The sequence below is a fragment of the Pongo abelii genome, chromosome 9 (assembly GCF_028885655.2).
Source record: "Pongo abelii isolate AG06213 chromosome 9, NHGRI_mPonAbe1-v2.0_pri, whole genome shotgun sequence".
Classification (NCBI taxonomy): Eukaryota; Metazoa; Chordata; class Mammalia; order Primates; family Hominidae; genus Pongo; species Pongo abelii.
Window position 1 is genome coordinate 23,424,430 of NC_071994.2, and position 24,659 is coordinate 23,449,088.

The 24,659-nt window shown below is 38.1% G+C and overlaps 1 protein-coding gene and 1 pseudogene across 1 annotated transcript in view; both read right to left on the bottom strand.

Annotated features, from left to right (window-relative positions):
- Positions 1-24,659, bottom strand: part of HSD17B12 (hydroxysteroid 17-beta dehydrogenase 12) — a 172,877-nt gene that overhangs the window by 131,916 nt on the left and 16,302 nt on the right. The gene's annotated exons all lie outside the window — the stretch shown is intronic.
- LOC134762148 (large ribosomal subunit protein uL23-like) lies at positions 2,345-10,428 on the bottom strand (annotated as a pseudogene).

The following is a 24,659-nucleotide window of genomic DNA, read 5'->3' on the forward strand; positions in this document are numbered from 1 at the left end:
CTTCCCATTACTCAGAATAAGATCTCAAGTTTTTTTATGTCCTACAGGATATTTCATGACCTTGTTCATGCCCCTCTTCTACTACCATTTTCTCCTCTTACACTCTCGGCTTTGCCTTTCCTCAAACACCCCAAGCCCAGGCCCACCCATGGGTCATTTCACTTGCTTTTTCCTCTGCCTGGAACATTCTTTTTCTTTTTTGAGATGGAGTCTCGCTCTGTCACCCAAGCTGGAGTGCAGTGGTGCAATCTTGGCTCACTGCAACCTCTGCTTCCCAGGTTCAAGTGATTCTCCTGGCTTAGCCTCCCGAGTAGCTGGGACTACAGGCACGTGCCACCATGTCCAGCTAATGTTTTTGTATTTTTAGTAGAGATGGGGTTTCACCATGTTAGCCAGGATGGTCTCGATCTCCTGACCTCGTGATCCGCCCACCTCGACCTCCAAACACGCTGAGATTACAGGCATCAGCCACGATGCTCAGCCTGCCGGAACACTCTTACCCCATGTTTGGCTCCTTCTCACACTAAGGCCACTCAACGTCATGTCTTCAGAGAGGGCTTCCTGACCACCCTATCTAAAATATCCCCACCCCAACTACCTATTTACTAGTTACTTTCTATCCCAGATTCTTGCTTTATTCCACTTCCATGTGCAATTACATTATTTATCTAGTATTATTGTCCATCTTCCCATACTTGAATGTAAGCTCTATGACTGTCTTGCTCATCACCGTATTCCCTTAAAAAAAAAACTAACATATAAATTAGTAATCTGCAGCAGCAAAAACTGCAAAATCAAATACCTATAGGAGCCAAGAGGTCATGAAAGTGAGTAAATCAGGCAATTTCCAGCTAATATGGAAATGAAGACCCAACACAAAAACAGCTTACTATTTTTCAAGAGAGAACTCATATACAACCTTCTAGATAAAATCTTCCAATTGTTTGATGATAAATTATGTTGGTTTTTTTCATTAAAACTCTATCCAAGCCAAATATACCATATCTGTGAGCCAGATACATACACAGGCTACCACTTGTTAACTTCTCACCTATAGTAAATCTTCCAAGTTTAAACTTACTAGATGCAATAGATTATTCTATAGATGACTATAAGTCACCCCATTCCACATGCTCTTTTGCAACGTGAATTTGCCATTCCTCCCATCAAGAGATGGAATCTATTTTCCCTTCCTTGGATACGTGACTTGCTTTGATTGACTTGCTTAAGGGAAGTGTCAAACAGCCTAAAATATGCAGCATTGGTTTTGGGACCTGATGGCAGGCAGAGGCTGAAAAAGTGGAGAGTCAGTTGTTAGCAAAGGCCAGAAGAGCCATGAGAAAATTGCTATTAGATGCAGGAGAGAGAGTGACTCATGTTACACAGTGGTGGAACGTTTGGCAAGACTGTTGTCTGCAATAATATTTACCTAATTTAACAATTACATAAGATAGAATATTTACCTAATTAACTTATCAACTGGCTAAAGATATTTCCAGGTAAAACACTGAAAGTAGTACCAATTGGCTTCTTTCAGCTGCATATGATAAAGTATGGGGAAGAGAGAAATAAACTAAAGAAGGACCTGTTTAATTTTTAAGCAGAATTTAGAGGAAGTAAAGAAGGCCCAAAAGAGTCTCTACAACTGGCGAAAGATCTGAAATTTAAAAATGGTCTCTGGGGAGATATCAAATCAGAGGTTTGTCCATAAGATCTTTTGTTGAGACCTTGAAAATATAGACCCTTCTCATCTATACAAAGGGACTTGTAAGAATCTTAATGACCTTTTTCTTCAATAGACAGACCCAAAGTAAAGACAGTTCTGTCCTGGAAAGGGATTATAAATGTGGCTTTTGGGACATAGAATCAATCCCTAATAACATTCATAGAAAACTCTCAAAGTTTTAAAGAAAACTATAGTACTAAAAGTACCCCCAGTTTGGACTAAAAGAGAAAGAAACAGTTCAAAATGAGAGAAATAAAATATCTGTGGGTTCCCAACTTAACACAGGTAAGAAGCAGGTTAAAAAGCTACTCAGCTACAAATATGACCTATTTCTTATGAAAAAGAAAACAGGAGGAGAAAGCCAAGAGCCCAAAGGGTACAGCTAATAGTCTTACAAAACAATGTACTAGGGAACAACTCTCAAGGAGCAGAACTGGGCACTATTCAAGGTATATATATATATGTGTGTGTATATATATATATATATATATATATGTATGTGTATATATATGTATATATATGTATATATGTGTATATATGTATATATATATGTATGTGTATATATATATGTATGTATGTGTGTATATATATATATATATATATATATATATAGTTTTTAAGTCTTTGTCCTTTATTGCACAAGGAGTGAGGGAAGCAGACAGACCAGTTGGACCATAGTAGATGGGTGTATGAGGACAAAATGCTACCTGAAAACCAGCCAACCCACACTCGCCTGAAATGGATGCTAATACCCTTCAAACTCTGGGCATTGGTTTCACACACAGCCTCTTCCAGGGATAAAAGGGGTTCTTCTAAAGCTTCTTGTTACCCTCAACCATGGAGGCAAGTTCTGAGTTCTGGTTTTCCTAGGACACTAACTCTGGTCACATAGATCTCTGGAGTGATCAAACATGGTGGAGTGGCAGGATGAGTATTCCAAAAGCATAAGTAAAACAGGAGTCTTGACCAAGCCCTGTTACAATGTCAATGCCTGTGTATGGCCTCCCAGCCCAACCAGAAATTGACAGAGGCATGTATATGGTGAAAAGATATACATATATTTAGAATTAGCCAACTGGACTCAGTTTAGATGATCCCAATTTTGTTGGCAACATCCAAAGCATTGTAATCAGGAGCCAGTTGAACATATGCTTTCTTCTCTCCATCAGGCTGAATCAGGGTGTTGACCTTGGCCACATCAATGTCGCAGAGCTTCTTCACAGCCTTTTTGATCTGGTGCTTGTTGGCTTTAACATCCACAATGAACACAAGTGTGTTGTTGTCTTCTATCTTCTTCATGGCAGACTCAGTGGTCAGTGGAGCTTGATGACAGCATAGTGGTCAAGCTTGTTTCTCCTGGGGGTGCTTTTCTGAGGATATTTGGGCTGCCTCCGGAGTCGCGGTGTCTTGGGCCACCAGAAGGCGGGTGACGTGCGGGTCTTCTTTTTCTTTGTGGCTGTGAACACCTTTCAACACTGCCTTCTTGGCCTTTAAAGCCTTTGCTTTAGCTTCGGCTTTAGGAGGGGCAGGAGCTTCCTTCTTTGCTTTCGGCGCCATCTTGTGAAAACGCTATTCAGGGTATATTTTTGATACATGGGGTAAGAGACTTAGTAACATGTGCCCAGATGAATTTCAAAATTGCTATGGAACGGCGTTTCCAATTCTTCCTCTTTTTAAATGACAGCATCTACTACAGTTTTCTTGCCCCTGTCTCACCACTGTATGTTGGATAGGGGATGGGAGACAGAGGCAGGTAACTTATATTTTCATTCACAGATTTCTAGATCTAAAGAAGCTGTACTGGAGCAGCTGTGCCTAAGAAATCTCATATGCATCTGGACTTTAGTTAGATGAAAAGATACTGGACTCCGTCCAGGTCAATGCCATAATGGGATAAGACTTCTAAGAGAGGAGTAGGTATATTCTGCACGTGGAAGAAATGTGAATTGTTATGTTCAGAGGGCAGACTGTAGCACGCTATTTCCAAAGATAGCTGCAACAATACCTTCCATCTCATGCCACTTTGCTATAGGAACTTGACATTCTCCAATCAAAAAGTAGAATCTTTTCCCTTCCACTTAAATCTGAGCTGGTCCTGTGACTTGCTTTGAGCAACATAATTTGGTAGAACTGGCCAGGCACAGTGGCTCATGCCTGTAATCCCAACACTTCGGGAGGCCAAGGAGGGGCAGATTGCTTGAGGCCAGGAGTTTGAGACCAGCCTGAGCAACATGGTGAAATTCCATCTCTACTAAAAATACAAAAATGAGCTGGGTATGGTGGCACATGCCTATAATCCCAGCTTCTTGGGAGGCTGAGGTATGAGAATTGCTTAAACCCAGGAGGTGGAGGTTGCAATGAGCCAAGATGGTGCCACTGCACTCCAGCCTGGGTGACAGAGCAAGACTCTGTCTCAAAAAAAAAAAAAAAGAAGAAGAAGAATGTGGCATAACTGACAGTGTATAACTTTCAGATCAAGGCCTTAAGATATCTTACAACTTCTATTTTCACCTTGGAACAATCTCAGTACCATGTAAGGAAGCTCAACCTAGTCTAGTAAATAATGAGAGACCACATGGAAGAAAACTGAGGCTTCCTTGGTAACAACTAGTATCAAGGCCCCAGACATGGAGGTGAGGCCATCGTGAACCCTCTACCCCCAGCCAATACCATGTGGAATAGAAAAAAGTTGTCTCCAATAAGCCCTGCCCAAACTCCGGATCCACAAAATCATAAGCAATAATTTTTTTTAATCACTAAGTTTTAGGATAGTTTGTTATATAGCAATAGGTATCTGAGACACTGGAGAAAAGGCTAGTCTGAATAATGGAAATGAGGGAATTCTTGAATTTTTAAAAAACACATTTCTAATATGGTTTAAGCATTCACAGTGACTTTTAGGATAATAGCCTAGGATTCATTCCTTCATATACCAAATATTTACTGAGCTTCTAATATATGTCAGGTACTGTTCTAGGCCCTGAGAAAACAGTGAATTAAAGTCCTTATGGAATTGATATTCCAGTAAGAGGAACAAAAACAGGCCTCTAAGGATCTGCTTTAATAAGTAAGATGATTTCTTATTAGCACATCAATATTGTAAGTTAGTGTTTGCCAAATAACTAAATCTAGTCTTAACTTTCTCCTTGAAATCGTTACTTGGACGCTTTATCACTGTACCAGGAGCTATTTTTAGCCCAGCTTTTCTTCAGACTGAGCTAGAAAAAAAGCAAGGTCAAAATGATATAAGACTGCTAGTAAATTTTGTGCACGTGAATATTCAGGTACCTTCTATTTACTAAATGTATTCTGATTTAGAACACTAGCACCTTCACACCTTTACTCCTGACATATCCTCTTCTGGGGCACCTTTCCCCTGCCTCCTTCACCTGGGAAACTCCTGACTTCCTCAGGTCTCACCACCATACCAGATGTTTCTCTTTCTTCTTCCACTGCATCCTATGCATGCATATATATATATATATATATCCTGTTGAGTACAGTATAATTTATTGTTTCTTTGTTTAATTGTCCCAACTAGATTGTTAATTCCTCCAGGAGAGGAACTGTTCTTTCATTCCTAACATAGAAATCTACATGAATAGTAAGGTAATCAATAGTAAGTGATCAATAAGTGTTTGCGAAATGAATGAGCCTTAAAACCTTGATTAAATCACGGTTCTCTTGTCGGTAGAATGGGGCTAATATTCCAAGGAGAAGATGAAATTGCAACTGCCTGGCAAATTATAAATCATCACTCAAGTATTTTATCATTATTTACCAGACGTAAGCACAAATTGCCTCTTTATAATACCCAAGTTTACCCTCAAAGTAAGAAGACTTGTTATACTTCAGGACATTCAGAAAAGCATACCAACTTTCAAACAAAATTCCTACACAGTAGATATAAATTCTGGTTTGTGGTTGCTTTTGTTTTGTTTTCATCAGTCCCTCCATTTTGCAGTCACCTGTTATATGCTATCTGCATTTTAACTCAAAAGCACAGAAGAAAACCTTCAGGGTTTGAGACACATCCAAAGGGCAAATGCAATTTAATCTATGGGTTTGTCAAAAAGTCAGAGGATTTTTAAAATTCAGTTAAGTTTCAGGTTTAACCTAAACTTAACTTAGTTTTGAGAAAACAATTCCTCTTCTTTTCACATAAATGTGGCTATTTGAAAACAAGGTGCTTGCGTGTTATAGTACCTCAGGCAGGATTATAAAAGTTCAAAGGACTAAACAGATACACATATGCACCATCAGAGTTATAATCAATCCCAGATACACCTATCACCTGGTAGGAGGACTTAAATCAATGCAGTCCAACATGGTAGCCACTAGATACACATTGCTATTAATTTAATTTTTAATTAAAATGAAACAAAATTAAAAATTCAGTTTGTCAGTCACACTGGCCACATTTCAAGCTCTCAATAGCTCGTGACTAGACGGATTCACAGCCGAATTCTACCAGAGGTACAAGGAGGAGCTGGTACCATTCCTTCTGAAACTATTCCAATCAATAGAAAAAGAGAGACTCCTCCCTAACTCATTTTATGAGGCCAGCATCATCCTGATACCAAAGCCTGCCAGAGACACAACAAAAAAAGAGAATTTTAGACCAATATCCCTGATGAACATTGATGCAAAAATCCTCAATAAAATACTGGCAAACCGAATCCAGCAGCACATCAAAAAGCTTATTCACCATGATCAAGTGGGCTTCATCCCTGGGATGCAAGGCTGGTTCAGCATACCCAAATTAATAAATGTAATCCAGCATATAAACAGAACCAAAGACAAAAACCACAGGATTATCTCAATAGATGCAGAAAAGGCCTTTGACAAAATTCAACAGCCCTTCATGCTAAAAACTCTCAATAAATTAGGTATTGATGGGACGTATCTCAAAATAATAAGAGCTATTTATGACAAACCCACAGCCAATATCGTACTGAATGGGCAAAAACTGGAAGCATTCCCTTTGAAAACTGGCACAAGACAGGGATGTCCTCTCTCACCACTCCTATTCAACATAGTGTTGGAAGTTCTGGCCAGGGCAATCAGGCAGGAGAAAGAAATAAAGAGTATTCAATTAGGAAAAGAGGAAGTCAAATTGTCCCTGTTTGCAGATGACATGATTGTGTATCTAGAAAACCCCATCGTCTCAGTCCAAAATCTCCTTAAGCTGATAAGCAACTTCAGCAAAGTTTCAGGATACAAAATCAATGTGCAAAAATCACAAGCATTCTTATACACCAATAACAGACAAACAGAGAGCCAAATCATGACTGAACTTCCATTCACAATTGCTTCAAAGAGAATAAAATACCTAGGAATCCAACTTACAAGGGATGTGAAGGACCTTTTCAAGGAGAACTACAAACCACTGCTCAACGAAATAAACGAGGATACAAACAAATGGAAGAACATTCCATGCTCATGGATAGGAAGAATCAATATCATGAAAATGGCCATACTGCCCAAGGTAATTTATAGATTCAATGCCATCCCCATCAAGATACCAATGACTTTCTTCGCAGAACTGGAAAAAACTACTTTAAAGTTCATATGGAACGAAAAAAGAGCCCGCATTGCCAAGTCAATCCTAAGCCAAAAGAACAAAGCTGGAGGCAGCACGCCACCTGACTTCAAACTATACTACAAGGCTACAGTAACCAAAACAGCATGGTACTGTTACCAAAACAGAGATATGGACCAATGGAACAGAACAGAGCCCTCAGAAATAATACCAGACATCTACAACCATCTGATCTTTGACAAACCTGACAAAATCAAGAAATGGGGAAAGGATTCCCTATTTCATAAATGGTGCTGGGAAAACTGGCTAGCCATATGTAGAAAGCTGAAACTGGATCCCTTCCTTACATCTTATACAAAAATTAATTCAAGATGGATTAAAGACTTAAATGTTAGACCTAAAACTATAAAAACCCTAGAAGAAAACCTAGGCAATACCATTCAGGACATAGGCATGGGCAAGGACTTCATGTCTAAAACACCAAAAGCAATGGCAACAAAAGCCAAAATTGACAAATGGGATCTAATTAAACTAAAGAGCTTCTGCACAGCAAAAGAAACTACCATCAGAGTGAACAGGCAACCTACAGAATGGGAGAAAATTTTAGCAACCTACTCATCTGACAAAGGGCTAATATCCAGAATCTACAAAGAACTCAAACAAATATACAAGAAAAAAACAAACACCCCATCAAAAAGTGGGCGAAGGATATGAACAGACACTTCTCAAAAGAAGACATTTATGCAGCCAACAGGCACATGAAAAAATGCTCATCATCACAAGCCATCAGAGAAATGCAATCAAAACCACAATGAGATACCATCTCATACCAGTTAGAATGGCAATCATTAAAAAGTCAGGAAACAACTGGTGCTGGAGAGGATGTGGAGAAATAGGAACACTTTTACACTCTTGGTGGGACTGTAAACTAGTCCAACCATTGTGGAAGACAGTGTGGCGATTCCTCAGGGATCTAGAACTAGAAATAGCATTTGACCCAGCCATCCCATAACTGGGTATATACCCAAAGGATTACAAATCATGCTGCTATAAAGACACATGCACACGTATGTTTACTGCAGCAGTATTCACAATAGCAAAGACTTGGAACCAACCCAAATGTCCAACAATGATAGACTGGATTAAGAAAATGTGGCACATATATGCCATGGAATACTATGCAGCCATAAAAAAGGATGATGTCCTTTGTAGGGACATGGATGAAGCTAGAAACCACCATTCTCAGCAAACTATCGCAAGGACAAAAAAACCAAACACCACATGTTCTCACTTACAGGTGGGAATTGAACAATGAGAACACTTGGACACAGGAAGGGGAACATCACACCCCGGGGCCTGTTGTGGGGTGGGGGGACGGGGGAGGGATAGCATTAGGAGATATACCTAATGTAAATAACGAGTTAATGGGTGTAGCACACCAACATGGCACATGTATACATATGCAACAAACCTGCACATTGTGCACATGTACCCTAGAACTTAAAAGTATAATTAAAAAATAAATAAATAAATAAAAGCTGGTGACTACCAAATTGTACAGTGTAGATACAGAATATTTCCATCATCATAAAAAGTTCTGTTGGATAACAGTGCCTTCAATGAGTAAAACATAGGTTTCACATCATATTACTGAATTTTTCTAATATGATTCTCTGCCTGCAGTAATGAAAACAGTGTGATATTTCTGAAGAAATGTTAAACAAAGGGGTAGTATGGAAACACATCACTTTTTCATAGGCTGACATCATGTAAAAGTTTACATTATATTCATTCTTTGAAGTGACTAATACTCCAATTAAGGATAATTCATTTTGTTTAGCAAAGTTTTCTCAGTATAACACAGACCTTTTGTAAACGTTGTGAACTCAAAATCTGAGAGAGGTCTCAGTCAGTTTAGAAAGTTAATTTTGCCAATGTTAAGGACGAACCCATGACACAGCCTCAGAAGCTGTACCCCAAGATAGTTGGGGTACAGCTTGCTTTTATACATCTTAGGGAAGATATATACACCAATCAATACACGTAAGATTTACACTGGTTAGCTCTGGAAGGGCAGGAAAACTCAGTGCAGGGGAGGGGCTTCTAGGTCATAGGTAGATTTAAACATATTCTGATTGGCAATTGGTTGAAAGAGTTATTATCAGTAGAAAAAAAAATGCCTGGGTTAAGATAAGGGGTTGTGGAGACCAAGGTTTTTTGGTTGTTTTTTCATTTTTTGAGACAGAGTCTCACTCTGTCGCCAGGCTGGAGTGCAGTGGCAACATCTCAGCTCACTACAACCTCCGCCTCCCAGGTTCAAGCAATTCTGCTGCCTCAGCCTCCTGAGTAGCTGGGACTACAGGCACACGCCACCACGCCCAGCCAATTTTTGTATTTTTAGTAGAGACGGGGTTTCACCATGTTGGCCAGGATGGTCTTGATCTCCTGACCTCGTGATCTGCCCACCTCAGCCTCCCAAAGTGCTGGGATTAGAGGCATGAGCCACTGCACCAGGTTGAGACCAAGGTTTTTATCATACAGACAAAGCCTCCAAGTAGCAGGCTTCAGAGAAAATAGATTGTAAATGTTTCTTATCAGACTTAAGGTCTGTGTTGATGTTAATGCTGGAGGGGTATAATGAGGCATGTCCAACCCCTACTTCATGGCCTGAGTCAGTCTTTCAGGTGAAATTTTAGAGTGCCCTTGCTGATGAGGGAGTCCATTCAGATGGCTGCAGGGGGTGGGGGGCCCTTCAAATTTTATTTTTGCTTTACAATGTATATCTTTATCATTACCATCTTTGAAGTTTGGGCTAAGACAGCAATTTTCTAAAAGCTTTCCCATCTGAAAAGTCTGAAAATTTTCTTCAAATTAATACATCACACTGTAGGCCGGGTGTGGTGGCTCATGCCTGTAATCCTAGCACTTTGGGAGGCCAAGGTGTACAAATCACTTGGGCCCAGGAGTTTGAGACCAGCCTGGGCAACAAGGCAAAAACTGGTCTCTACTCAAAATACAAAAATTAGTCAGGTGTGGTAGTACACATGTGTAGCCGCAGCTACTTGGGAGGCTGAGGTAGGATCACTTAAGCCCAGGAGGTTGATGCTACAGTAAGCCGTGATTGTACCACTGCAGTCTAGCCTGGGCAACAGAGCAAGACCCTGTCTCAAAAAAAAAAAAAAAAAAAAAAAAAAGAACCAAACAAACAAAAAAACACACTATAGTTTTAAAAGTACTCTACCTACCTGCTAAAAATATAAGAAGCATACATTACTCTAAAACCTAAATGTTAGTTCTATAAAATCTAACTTTAGAATGTGCTTTTTGAATAGCTTCTTTCTAAAGATAAAATAAAGATCTGTGCAAACAACTAAATTTATAAAGTGACACACTAATCCAGTACTAAGATTTATATTTTATATGCATGAAGTAGGTTCTTTTCTTTTGAAATATTAAACAAGCTTTCAAAAGCATGATTCAAAGGTAGTTTACAGAAATCCCACAAATTCAATGGAATTTACAAAGAGTTTCTAAGAACAATGGTAAATTATTTACCTACTTTAAAAAGAATGACAGCTAGGCCAGGTACGGTGGCTCATGCCTGTAATCCCAGCACTTTGGGAGGCTAAGGTGGGTGGATCACCTGAGGTCAGGAGTTCGAGACCAGCCTGGCCAACATAGTGAAACCCTATCTCTACTAAAAATACAAAAATTAGCCAGGCGTGGTGGCGCGTGCACCTGTAGTCCCACCTATTCGGGAGGCTGAGGCAGGAGAATCACTTGAAGCCAGGAGGTGGAGGTTGCAGTGAGCTGAGATCGTGCCACTGTACTCCAGTCTGGGCAACAGAGCAAGACTCCGTCTCAAAAAAAAACAAACAAACAAACAAAAAACACTGACAACTAAGTATTTTTGCTCTAGGCTCTCTTGGGAGGCCAAAATATGGTTTATTTTCAAATACTGGATTAAAACCCCAAATAAACTTCATTTTAATAAAAATCATCTTCAATATAAATCTTTAGGACGTCTTCAGTGCTCATTAAGCACCCTCTAGAGTCAGTTATAGTTCAGAACGAATCAGATCTTAAAACATAATTCATTATTTAAAATAAAAATAAAATATAGATAAATTATTTTTAAGGAACTTAAATCACATATCACTTCCCCTCAAGAATTTCAAAATTTATCTCTAAAAGTTCACATATCCTGCTTTTTCTAAAAGTGAGTTCACTCTGGCAGTGTCTCTGAGATATTTATGTTATTTTGCAAAAGATGGTTCAAGTAAAAGATACTATCATTTTGAAAGTCTACCATGCAAGGATCCCTGCTTTAAAATCTGTAAGTCAAGTCTTTTTATGTCTAATTGTCCTGTATGTGCCTAAATTTTAAGAATCACTCTAACTGTAAAAAGGTTTGCAGAAGATATGCTCCATTAAAATAAGATAAAGAAGGAAACATATTTCTTGAGTATGTAGAAAACTTCACATGACAACTCATTGTAAGGATAGTTGGCTCAGGGTTTTGTAAGAGTTAAGAAAAAGAAAGCCTCTGTTTACTGTTTCTCAACTATCACCCACTATATTCTTTTAGGGAAACGTATCTCCCAATTTCCACCAATACAAAACCATCAAGCCTTTAACATTTCAGCTTCAACTGAGTGACCTAGTTCTCCCTCCCTAGAAGGGCAGAAACACAGGCAGTCTAGCATCCCCTAAACCTGGCTCCATTCCCCAGCCCAGAGTTGCACACGTACCAGCCCATGTTCTGAACACGTGCCTCTGTAACCCTCACAGGTGCTCAGTCACACATAGTCACCATTCACACTGATGAAGCCCAGTGTTCACCAAGAGATCAAGTTCAGGCCAAGCCACAGAGGTCAGGTCAACTCTCTCCCTTTTCAATTCAAAAAAGGGGGAGTCATAGTCAATTCACAGTTTTCTGAATGCTTTGAATATACAAGTAGCAGCAAAATGTTTCTTGTTTATATCCACTTAATTTAAGGTTTTCTTTCGTCTGTTCAAAAAATTTTAAAAATTAAAAGTTATTATTTGAGTTCATTCTAGGGGAGAAAAAAATCCAATTACTCACCTCCTGTTAGACTTGCCTAAAGTTTCAAAAACTGAATACACCCTACCAGAGAGGACAAAAGGCTGAAAAGCATTGCATCAAAGACATTAAGTCAGAGAACTGATAATATATCCTTCTTTGATTCATCAACAAATTCATCAAGAGGAGGACTTATGCATAATAGTCTTGCTTATGGGCCAGGTGCAGTGGCTTACGCCTGTAATCCCAGCACTTTGGGAGGCCAAGGCAGGCGGATCACCTGAGGTCAGGAGTTTGCAACCAGCCTGGCCAACATGGCAAAATCCTGTCTCTACTAAAATTACAAAACTTAGCCGGGTGTGGTGGTGCGTGCCTGTAATCCCTGCTACTCAGGAGGCTGAAGCAGGAGAATCACTTGAACCTGGGAGGCAGAGGTTGCAGTAAGCCAAGATCATGCCACTGCACTCCAGCCTGGGCAACAGAGCAAGGCTCTGTCTCAAAAAAAAAAAAAAAAAAAAAAAAATTTGTGTATGAGGGGTGAAAAGAACTTTCTTTTATGTAGAAAACAGCTACGCAGCTTGAACTTTACCTGGTTGTGTTACATCCTCTCCTCTCTGCTGCTTCTTACCTGAGCTATTTCACTGCCCTGTGTTTTCTCCACTGGAGGGCACAGTTAGCTTAAAAACAAAAAAAAGGTGAAATCTCATTTGGTCTGTTCTATAGTTCTAGAAGAAGCATGGGCGAGAAAGAAGGTTATAGTTGCTATTGGGAATGATGTTTCAGTAATATTTTGGAATTTAATTTATCTCTGTTATCCTTGAAAACCATTATAAAAGATAATCACTAATTGGCTAATAGCCAAATATGCTCCACATATCATGATCTATGAAGTATAAATAAAAGATGAGGTAGAAAACAAGGAAGATAAAATACAATGGTAGAAATGATCCATTTTAGGCACAGAGTAACCTACATACAAATAGAAATTATCTTTTTCAACAATAGTACACCCAGCTACTGCGGTCCCAGTAAGACATCTCCATGAGAATGTGGTGTTGAACTATTCAGTTCTTTTGCAATGATAAAGTTCATATGTTCAGCAAAAATGGGGTTATTCTTATTTTTTGCATAATTATTTTAGAGTTGATCCAATGGGGAATGCAATTCAGCATCTCATTCACGGCTGCCTTTTCTTTATAAACCTAATCAGTCCTAAGGGTGTACTGCAAAACATTTTCAGTATGTTTAGCAGAAAGATTAATAAAGAGATACATAGTTACTGCCCTTCTAGATAAAGTCAATAAACGTATAGTTTTCAGAGAGATGTGTAAAACAATAGCCTATTATTGTTTTAAAAATTGCTTTAGAATAAAACTGTTATTCCTCTTCAGCTTACCAAAAAGCTTTCCAAGCTTTTATTTGTGTTAAAAGTAATGTGATTACTTCTATGCCGTTACCCAGGATATCATGTTTATTAGGTCAACTGACAAAATATTATAACTTATGCTCTGGGACTGAATGTTTGCATCCCCCCAAATTCATATGTTGAAGCTTAAATCCCCAATGTGATGGTATCTGCGGGTGGGGACTTTGGGAGGTAATTATTAATGGGATTAATGCCCTTACAAAAAAAGACACAAGCATGTGAAGATACAATGAAAGACAGCCATCTGCAAACCAGGAAAAATCCCTCACCAGACATCAGAAGCCTTGATCTTGGACTTCCCAGACTCCAGAATTTTTAGAAATAAATTTGTTTTGTTTCAGCCATCTAGTCTATAGTATTCTGTCACAGCAGCCCAAACTGACCAAGACAACTTAGTTTTTTGTTAGATAGTCCACTTTAATTTTTGTAAAGTAACAAGTGGGGGAAAAATAACAGGTGAGATTAAGTCTTCAAAAACATTATCCTAAACATCATGTATATTTAAACAAATTATGCATGTTATTTTAGAAGTGATTCACTAAAGAAACCATAATTCTACACAATTCAATGGCTGCCAGACCCATCCTCTGCACTTCTAAGAGAAGAGGGAATTCCATTTGCCTGGTAACACAACTGATAACTCCCAATCCTTTTCCCTACTTATTTAAATTGTGACTATCTCTCAGAAGAGTATTCTAGGCAAAGGGATAAATTAGTACAAAGTTTGTGCTGTAGATATACAAGGAATGGCAAGGAGGCCACTATGGTTGGAGTGGAGTAAAGAAATTCCATTCAGGTCTCAGTCTAAATGTCAGCTTAACGAGAAAATCTTCCCTAACCATCATCCTATGCAAAGAAGCAGGGATACAAACTTCCTCTCTATCCTCCTCTATTATTCTATCATCTACTTTATTTTTCTTCTTAGTACGTTTCACCACCAAACTTACCAAATGTCTGCTTATTGTCCATCTTTCCTCATTAAAATGCAGCCTCCATGAGAGCAAGGACTTTGCCCATTTTGTTCACTGCTATGCCCCTAGGCATTGCAAAGTGTCTGACATACCAGTGGTGATCAATTAATTTATTGAATCAGCTAAATAAAAGAATAACTATGGGTATGGAGAGAACCTAAGAATAGATGATATAACTTCCCTGATGTTATATCTTACTCTTGATGATGTATCTATGGTATATGTCATATTCCTGATATGAGGCATCAGTACCAAATAAGGGGCAGAAATTACAGTAATATAAAAATATAACAAAAAATAGAAAAAGAGGCATAAAATTTTCAAAATTAAAACCTGTAATAATAGCTTTCCTATTCATCTTGTACTTGCCTTTGGCCTATTATCAAAGAATTAAGATTATTTTACTAGTCAGCATAATACTGTACCTTAAACATAGGAAGCATCGTCTTTCCAAGACCCAATGAGTATTTCTCCTATAAAACTAGAAGGCAGGAAAAGAATGCACATCCACCCCCCATCACACACACACACACACACACACACACACACACACACACACACACACACCCCTTCATTCACAGAGCAAAGCTTGACTAAGTTACTGAATCTCTTTTATCAGAAAGGATACCCCCAACCAAAAAGGCAGCTTCCCTTGAACCCCAAGCAATAGTGTATGACCAAAGTCTTCACAGACTGAGGTCTTTTTTTCTGTTTTGATACAGAGTCTCACTCTGTTGCCCAGGCTGGAGTGCAGTGATGTGATCTTGGCTCACTGCAGCCTCCACCTCGCAGGTTCAAGCAATGCTTCTACCTCAGACTCCCAAGTAGCTGGGATTAAAAGCGTGCATCCTCATGACGGCTAATTTTTGTATTTTTAATAGAGACGGGGTTTCACCATCTTGGCCAGGCTGGTCTCGAACTCCTGACCTCAAGTGATCTGCCCACCTCGGCCTCCCAAAGTGCTGAGATTAAAGGCATGAGCCACCATGCCAGCCTGAGGATTCATTTCTTATTATCCTAGAGTCCTTTTAGACTTCGGCCTTATATTACTGCTATTAAAGATAAACAATCTCTGTCTTCTTATTTAAAGCCATATTTATACACACACATCAGGCTCTCCTGGTTCTTAAAGTCTATATCAGTAAGGACATACCCCCACCCCACCAGGGATGCAAAGTAGAGTCCATGTCCCTGAGTTCCATACATCTTTGTTCCAGCTTTTCAGTGACCCGGATGGTACATTTCCCCACCATTTCTATTTTAAAAATGAAGAAATCTACCAGCCTGGACAATATAGCGAAACCCTGTCTCTACAAAAAATACAAAATTAACCGGGAGGGATGGCATACACCTGCAGTTCCAGCTACTAGAGAGGCTGAGGTGGGAAGGATTATTTGAGCTGGAGAGGTCAAGACTGCAGTGAGCATGCCACTGCATTCCAGCCTGGGTGACAGAGCAAGACCCTATCTCAAAAAAAAAAAAAAAAAAAAAAAGGAGAGAGGAAAAAAAGAAATTTAAATGCCATTGAATCTGTAACCTTATACTTCCCAAACCAGGAGCATCTGAAATGGATTTCACAACCTTTATACTTAATACATTAATATGGAAAAATGGCAGAATTAAGATGATACCCCCAGGATGATGAATACAATTGACTTCTTATTGGATTTGGAACGTAATTAGAGAGAAATATGCACAAAGGACAGTAACGTATCCACATATAGATGTACCCACTCAGCCTCACTTCATAGCCAGTCCTGATCCTTTTCAAATTCAGTTGAACTACTTTGGGCCACAGTCCCCCAGATTACCAGGTACTTGCTAAAAATATCTAGAGTAACTAAAAGCAGATCATCCTAAGAAACTTACTTCAAGTTAATTGAAAAGCCAATATTCCTGAATCATTTGTTAATAGTTCTCAAAGAATAATGGCAATAAGACAATTCCCACATACCTCTACTCTTTGGTTTTATAAACTATACACCTGGGCACTAAAATAATTTAACTATCTGATATGGACAAGAACTCAATAACCAGCATAATCAGGAATGAGACCTTATTTATTCAGTAAGACTTGCAACCATATCCCATACAAAAGTCTTTTCCTTTCATCCATGTCTGTATTCAAATGAACAGCAATAAATTAAGTTTACCCAAAACCCACTGGACTTTAAATCAATTATAAAATTTCATTTGAAACAAGAAAATTTCCCTCCTTTTCTACTGAATCTGTAGCTTAGGATGCTTTCAGCTGAAACTGACAGAAATATCCTTAAAAAATGGAATTTTTTATCTCAAAATAATAGGAAACATTCAGGCACTTCCAGAGTGGGCAAACTGAGTGGGTCAGGGATAGCATCAAGGTCCTAGAAGCTTTCCATCTTTCTTCTCTGCGATCCTCAGTGTGTTGGTTCTTTCCCCAGTTTATTCTGTCTGGTCTTCAAGGTGGCCGCAGGTAGCCCATCCTCACATAATAACACCCTTTCTTCTACCTCTTCTTAAGGCTCGGAAAGCCTTCTCAGAATCTCTCCCTCCAGCAAATCTCCTCTCACATCTCATTGTCCAGAACTCCGATATGCATGCTCCTAAACCAACCACTAGCAAGAGGAAAGAAATCAAAATAAGCTTAAGCTAATCAAGATTGGTCAACTTTTCCTGAAGTATATGATTATACAGTACCTATACAAATGTGGGATTCTGTCAACAAGCAACCAACTGTATCTGCCACATCTTCCCCAAGTGTTGCAGTCACCCTGTACTGAGGAGACCATGTGGAAATCATCTCCCATTCAGTAGATCAGAATTAAACTATAAACAAGAGATTAATTCATACTTTATCACAAACACAAACCTACAAGGTTCGTTCAGTATTTAGTCAGCAGTCATTTTTATTTACTGAAAATACCTAAAACAGGCTAATCCATCAACTACCCTGAGAGGTTGCAGAAACTTTACTCACAAAGAAAGTATACATCAACTACATCAACTTATGCCTCTAATCCACTATATTTTAAAAATTATCTCCTGGAATTAAGTCCTTTTCTACATTTTCATCAGGCTTACTTTGTTGCTTTGCTTAAAGAAAATGAAATCTAATGCAAATATTGTGATGGGAATTACAGCCAAGCTAGTGGTGCCTTGCCTGTATCTCCTCTGACCATACCACACTGGGGAGCACATTCCAAATGCATCTCTTTGCCCAAGGACTTTGTGCCTACATTAAAAATGAGGAAAATCTTCAAATAAACTATCTAACAATGCATCTTAAAGAACTAGAAAAGCAAGAGCAAACCAAACCCAAAATTAGTAGAAGAAAATAAATAATAAGGATCAGAGCAGAAATAAATGAAATGGAAATGGAAAAAAAATGCAAAAGATCAATGAAACAAAAAGTTGTTCTTTTTTTAAAGTTAAAACTGATAAACCTTTAGCCAGACTAACTAAGAAAAAAGAGAAAGATACAAATAAATAAAAAATGATAAAGGAAACATTACAAATGATACTGCAGAAATTCTAAGAATCATAAGTGGCTACTATGAGTAACTATATGTCAATAAATTGGAAGATCTAGAAGAAATGGACAAATTCCTAGACACATACAACCTACCAAGATAGAACCAGAAAGAAATCCAAAACCTGAACAGACCAATAACAAGAAATGACACAGAAGCTGTAATAAAAAGTCTCCCACTAAAGAAAAACCCAGGATTGGATGGGTTCACTACTGAATTCTACTATTAGAATATTTAAAGAAGTTTAATTCTCATTCTACTATTAGAAATATTTAAAAATGACCTAGTACCAATCCTTCTCAAACTATTCTGAAAAATAGAGGAGGAGGGAATACTTCCAAACACTTTCTATGAGGCCAGTATTACATCAAACAAAAAAAAAAACAACAACAAAAAAAGAAAACTACAGGCCAATATCTCTGATGCATACTGATGCAAAAATTCTCTACAAAATACTAGCAGACAGAATTCAATGATACATTAGAACAGAGGTGTCCAATCTTTTGGCTTCCCTGGGCCAAACTGGAAAGAGAATTATCTTGGGCCACACATAAAATACACTAACATTAACAATAGCTGATGAGCTAAAAAAAAAAAAAAGAAAAAAAATTGCAAAAAAAATCTCATGTTTTAGAAAGTTCACAAATTTGTGTTGGGCCACAATTCAAAGCCATCCTGGGCCACATGTGGCCCATTGGCTGCAGATTGGACAAGCTTGCATTAGAAAGATCATCCACCATGACCAAGTGGGATTTATCCCTAGGATGCAAGGATGGTTCAACATACACAAATCAATGAATGCGATACATCATATCAACAGAATAAAGGACAAAAACCACATATTCATTTAATGAATTAAATGAATTAATGCTGAAAAAGCATTTGATAAAATTAAATATCCCTTCATGATAAAAACCTTCAAAAAACTGGGTATAGCAGGAACATACCTCAACAGCCCCTCAGCCAGCATCATACAGAATGGGGAAAAACTGAAAACCTTTCCTCTAAGATCTGGAACATGACAAAGATGCTGACTTTCACCACTGTTATTCAACATAGTACTGGAAGTCCTAGCTAGAGCAGTTGGATTAGAGAAAGATACAATGGGCATCCAAATTGGAAAGGAAGAAGTCAAATTATCCTTGTTTGGAGATGATGTAATCTTATATTTGGAAAAAGCAAAGGATTCCATGAGAAAACTATTAGTATTAGAACTGATAGACAAATTCAGTAAAGTTGCAGACACAAAATCAAAATACAAAAATAAGTAGCATTTCTATATGCCAACAGTGAACAATGTGAAAAAGAAATTAAAAAGTAATCCCCTTTATAATAGCCACCCGTGAAATTAAATGCCTAGGAATTAACCAAAGAAGTAAAAGATCTCTATAATAAAAACTATAAAACACTGATGAAAGAAATTAAAGAGCACACCAAAAAATTGGAAGATATTCCATGTTCATGGATTGGAAGAATCGATATTGTTAAAATGTCCATACTACCCAAAGCAATCTACAAATTCATTGTAATCCCTATCAAAATACCAATAATGTTCTACACAGAAATAGAAAAAACAATCCTAAAATTTATACAGAACCACAAAAGACCCAGAAAAGTCAAAGCTATCCTAAGCAAAAAGGACAAAACTGGAAGAATCACATTACCTGACATCAAATTATATTACAGAGGTATAATAACTAAAACAGCATGGTATGGGCATAAAAGCAGACACACTGACCAATGCAACACAATAGAGAATCCAGAACAAATCTGCACACCTACAGTGAACTCATTTTCAACAAAGGTGCCAAGAAATATACTGAAGACAGTCTCTTGAATAAACGGTGCTAGGAAAACTGAATAGTCATATGTAGAAAAATGAAACTAGACCCCCTATCTCTCGCCATATACAAAAATCAAATCAAAATGGATTAAAGACTTAAATCTAAGACCTCAAACTATGAAACGACCACAAGAAAACATTAGAGAAAATCTCAAGGACATAAGTCTGGGCAAAAAGTTCTTGAGCAATACCCTACAAGCACAGACAACTAAAGCAAAAATGGACAAATGGGATCACATCAACTTAAAAAGCTTCTGCACAGCAAAGGATACAATCAAAGTGAAGAGACAACCCACAGAATTGAAGAAAATATTTGCAAACTACCCATCTGATAAGAGATTAATAACCAGAATATATAAGGTGCCTAAACAACTCTACAGGAAAAAATCTAATAATCTGATCAAAAAATGGGCAGAATATGTGTATAGACATTTCTCAAAAGAAGACACACAAATGTCAAACAGGTATATGAAAAGGTGCTCAACATCACTGATCATCAGAGAAATGCAAATCAAACCTACAATGAGATATTATCTCATCCCAGTTAAAATGGCTTATATCCAAAAGACAGGCAATAACAAATGCTGGCAAAGATGTGGAGAAAAGGAAACCCCTGTACACTGCTGGTGGGAATGTAAATTAGTACAACCACTATGGAGAACAGTTTGGAGCTTTCTCAAAAAACTAAAAATTGAGCTACCATTTGATCTAGCAATCCCACTGCTGGGTATATATACTCAAAATAAAGGAAATCAATATATCTAAGAGATACCTGCACTCTTATGTTTGCTGCAGCACTGTTTACAATAGCTAAGATTTGGAAGCAACCTAAGTGTCTGTCGACAGATGAATGGATAAAGAAAATGTGGTACATATACACAATGGAGTTCTATTCAGCCATAAAAAAGAATGAGATCCAGTCATTTACAACAACATGGATGGAACTGGAGATCATATATCAAGTGAAATAAGTTGGGCGTAGAAGACAAACATTGTGTGTTCTCTTACTTACAGGCTCTAAAACTCAAAACAATTGAACTCATGGACAGACAGTGGAAGGATGGTTACTAGAAGCTAGGAAGGGTAGTGGGGGGCTGGGAGGGAGGTGGGGATGGTTAATGGGTTAAAAAAAAATAGAAAGAATGATTAAGACCTATCATTTGATAGCAGCACAACGTGGTGACTGTAGTTAATAATAACTTAATTGTACATGTTTGTTTGTAATTCAAAAGACAAAAGGTTGTGGGGATGAACACCCCATTATTCACGATGTGATTATTTTGCATTGCATGCCTGTATCAAAATATCTCATGTACCCCAAAAATATATATACCTACTGTGCACCCACAAAAATTACAAATTAAAAAAATATATATAAATAAATAAATTACGACTTTCTCTGGTGGCTGAAGCCAGTAATGGCAAGTACACGGTAGACTAGAAGTCCTAGGGAATTCATGCTCCTCCCCATCAACAGCCCTCATCCAGTGACTAAGGCCACTGGTGTATAAATACCCAAACTTCCCAGCCCTTCAGATAAGATAACCCTGAAACTTGAGTTCTGTTCTAGCTCCAGAGTTACTGTGTGGGCTAAAGCTCCAGTGGGCCACAGTGCTTGATAATGCCCTGTGGATATAAGCCATAACTGGGTAAGATGATATCTCACTGTGGTTTTGACTTGCATTTCTCTGATGGTCAGTAATGTTGAACACCTTTTTCATATGCCTGTTTGCCATTTGTATGTCTTGAGAAATGTCTATTCAAGTCTTCTGCCCATTTTTTGATCGGATTATTAGATTTCTGGCCAAATTGGCTGAATTCCCTTCTCTATCTCCTCCCTACTGGTGTTTCGTGGGATCACCTTTCAAATAAACTGAACTTGAATCTGTGTCTCAACATCTGCTTTTGGGAGAACCCAAACTAAAATAGGAACACAAGAGAAGAGAAAAATAAATGTCTCCATTTGTAGTAACATTAACAAACAATTTGAAAAAAACAAAATAATTCATAATTTTCAAATATACATATTTTGAAGCTAAAATTATTAGAAGATTTGGATATATACTCCTTAGTATTTTTTAAAAATTGATTCAAAGTACATTCTGGAAAATATTTCCTCATTTCAAAGATGATACTTTTGCTACAGATATCTAAAAGGTACTATTATCTCATTAACATCATAATTCATCAGAATCTAGCTTAAATAAAAATGAGAACATTCCTTTCTCACTTCCCTAGAGGAAAAAATGAAAAAAGAGAATAATAAAAAGCCTTAAGCTAAAGAAAAAGAACTCTAAATATCTTTTAGCATGAGATGGGAACAGTGGGGTATTGAGTGAGAAATGACAGGAACTTATAATCATCTCTTATAATAATGCTTATAATAAAATAATGAGATTTTAAACCGTTATGTCAAGCTATGAAAGTCTTCCAATTATACCATAGTTGAAATGATACTTCACTAGCAATAATTTAACTATATCTTTAATCCACTGTAGTAACTAACCATACATACCTTTTGTATATGTTAAAAATAAAGTTGAAGCTTAAGGCATCTCTTTAAAATACAATTAGTGGTTAAATTAGTTTAACTTTTAATTTAGAAACAAGCTTACATTAACAAAAATTGCTTTAAAAAATCTGTTTTAGGTATGTTCTAAAATTGATATATATTAGATAATCACATCAAGAGACTCAGGTGTTGATCACAACAAAGTTGCAACAGACCCCAAAATAAATCTTGAAGCAATGTGAACCTCACACAAGCTGATCAACTCATAGGGCAATTCTATTTCTAGGTTTCTAATTGAAAGGTGAAGAGGGGAAAAGGCCCAGTGCCTTGTATGTGCATAATGCTTTGTACTTTCTACCACGCTTCCAAAGACTCTTAATATCTTAGACAAAGTGGGGATTTTTGAACACATTTGATAGATGGAAAAAAACAGAATAGCTGATCGAAGATTCCACGCTAGTAAGTGCCAAAGGTGGGAAGGTGAGATAAGAACTCCGGTCCTGTGATAATCCTGTACCCATTCTTTCCACTATACTTTCTGCCCAAAGAGAAAATAGCAAACTGATTGACCCAACTATAGCACAATGTGCTACATGGAATACACTCAACTTATTAAAAAATAACATTTTCCTTTTCCTAAACTATTACATTGCTGAGGCACCACACTTTTATATAGACTATAAAATATAGCATATAATTTAGAACAACTTAAATGATGGCTAGACCAAAGGACTTAGGCTCAGCTTGGTGCGAATCTACAGTAAGACTGCCTGATATCCACATAGAACCTGACAGAAATCAACCTCATTATTTTCTTCCCAAAGCCTGATCTCCCTTGGTGTTTATGTCAGTGCCCAGAGCTCAGACACCTCACAGTCCTTTTGGACTCTGCTGTCTCCCTCAGCCCCACAACCATAAGTTTATGACAAGGGCCCATGACTTTACCTCTTATCTCTTGCTTGTCTGACTCCCTCTCCCAGTCCCTGTCTCAGTTTCCTTAATCCAATCCACCACCACCCAATGCCTGGTTTACCATCACCAGTCTCCTGCTGGTCTCCCAACCTCCTGAGTTGCTGCCTCCACATCCATTCTCCAAAATGCCAGAGTAAACTGTCCTAAGTACAAACTTGATCATGACACTCTACTGCTTAAAATCTTTCAACGACTTCCCACTGTTCTTAGGATAAACAAACTCTTACTGTAGACTCAAGGGCCTGTAGGATCTGGCCCCCTGCCTACATTTCTCTAGTCTTATCTATTGCCTCTCTCCTCTCAGGATTCTCAGCCCCAGCTCTCCCAATCTTCTTTTAGAAAAACTTCCTGAAATGTTCTCAGTTTCCTCAAGGTCTTCACCGAAGGTGTTCTCACTGCTTGAAATATTCCCCTGTCCTCCAACACCCCTCACCTGCCCATCTCTAATTTATCAATGCCGTTTAGCATAGTGGCTAAGAGAGGAAATTGAGGAGACAGACTTCAGTTCGAAGCCCAGGTGCTCCTCCACTTACTATGTGACTTTAGGAAAACTGCTCAACCTCTGTATATTTTAGCTCTCTTTTACTAAAACAGGGATATTAATAGGATCTACCTTATTACATTATGTGCAGATTAAATGAGTCAATTAAGATATTTAGAAAAGTACCTGGTACATGGTAAGCTTTTTAATAAACATTACATCTTATTACCATTATGAACATCATCATCTTCTACTTTTCTTCCACATCTTGGATTAAATGTTGCTTCTTCCAGAAAACCTTCCTTAAGCCCCTGAACCAGGTTAGTGCCCCCATAGCCGGCTCCTGTAACACTTTTTGGAGCTGCTTATATAATGTCTGTGTCTTCCGCCAGACCAGCAGAGATAGAGACCATGGCTTTCTTTTTGTTTGTTTGTTTTACTTCAGGTTCTGGGATATGTGTGCAGAATGTGAAAGTTTCTTACGTAAGTATACACGTGCCATGGTAGTTTGCTGTACCTATCAACCCATCATCTAGGTTTTAAGCCACATATGCATTAGCTATTTGTCCTAATGCTTCCCCTCCCCCTTGCTTCCCACACCCCCCCACAAGTCCTGGTGTGTGTTGTTCC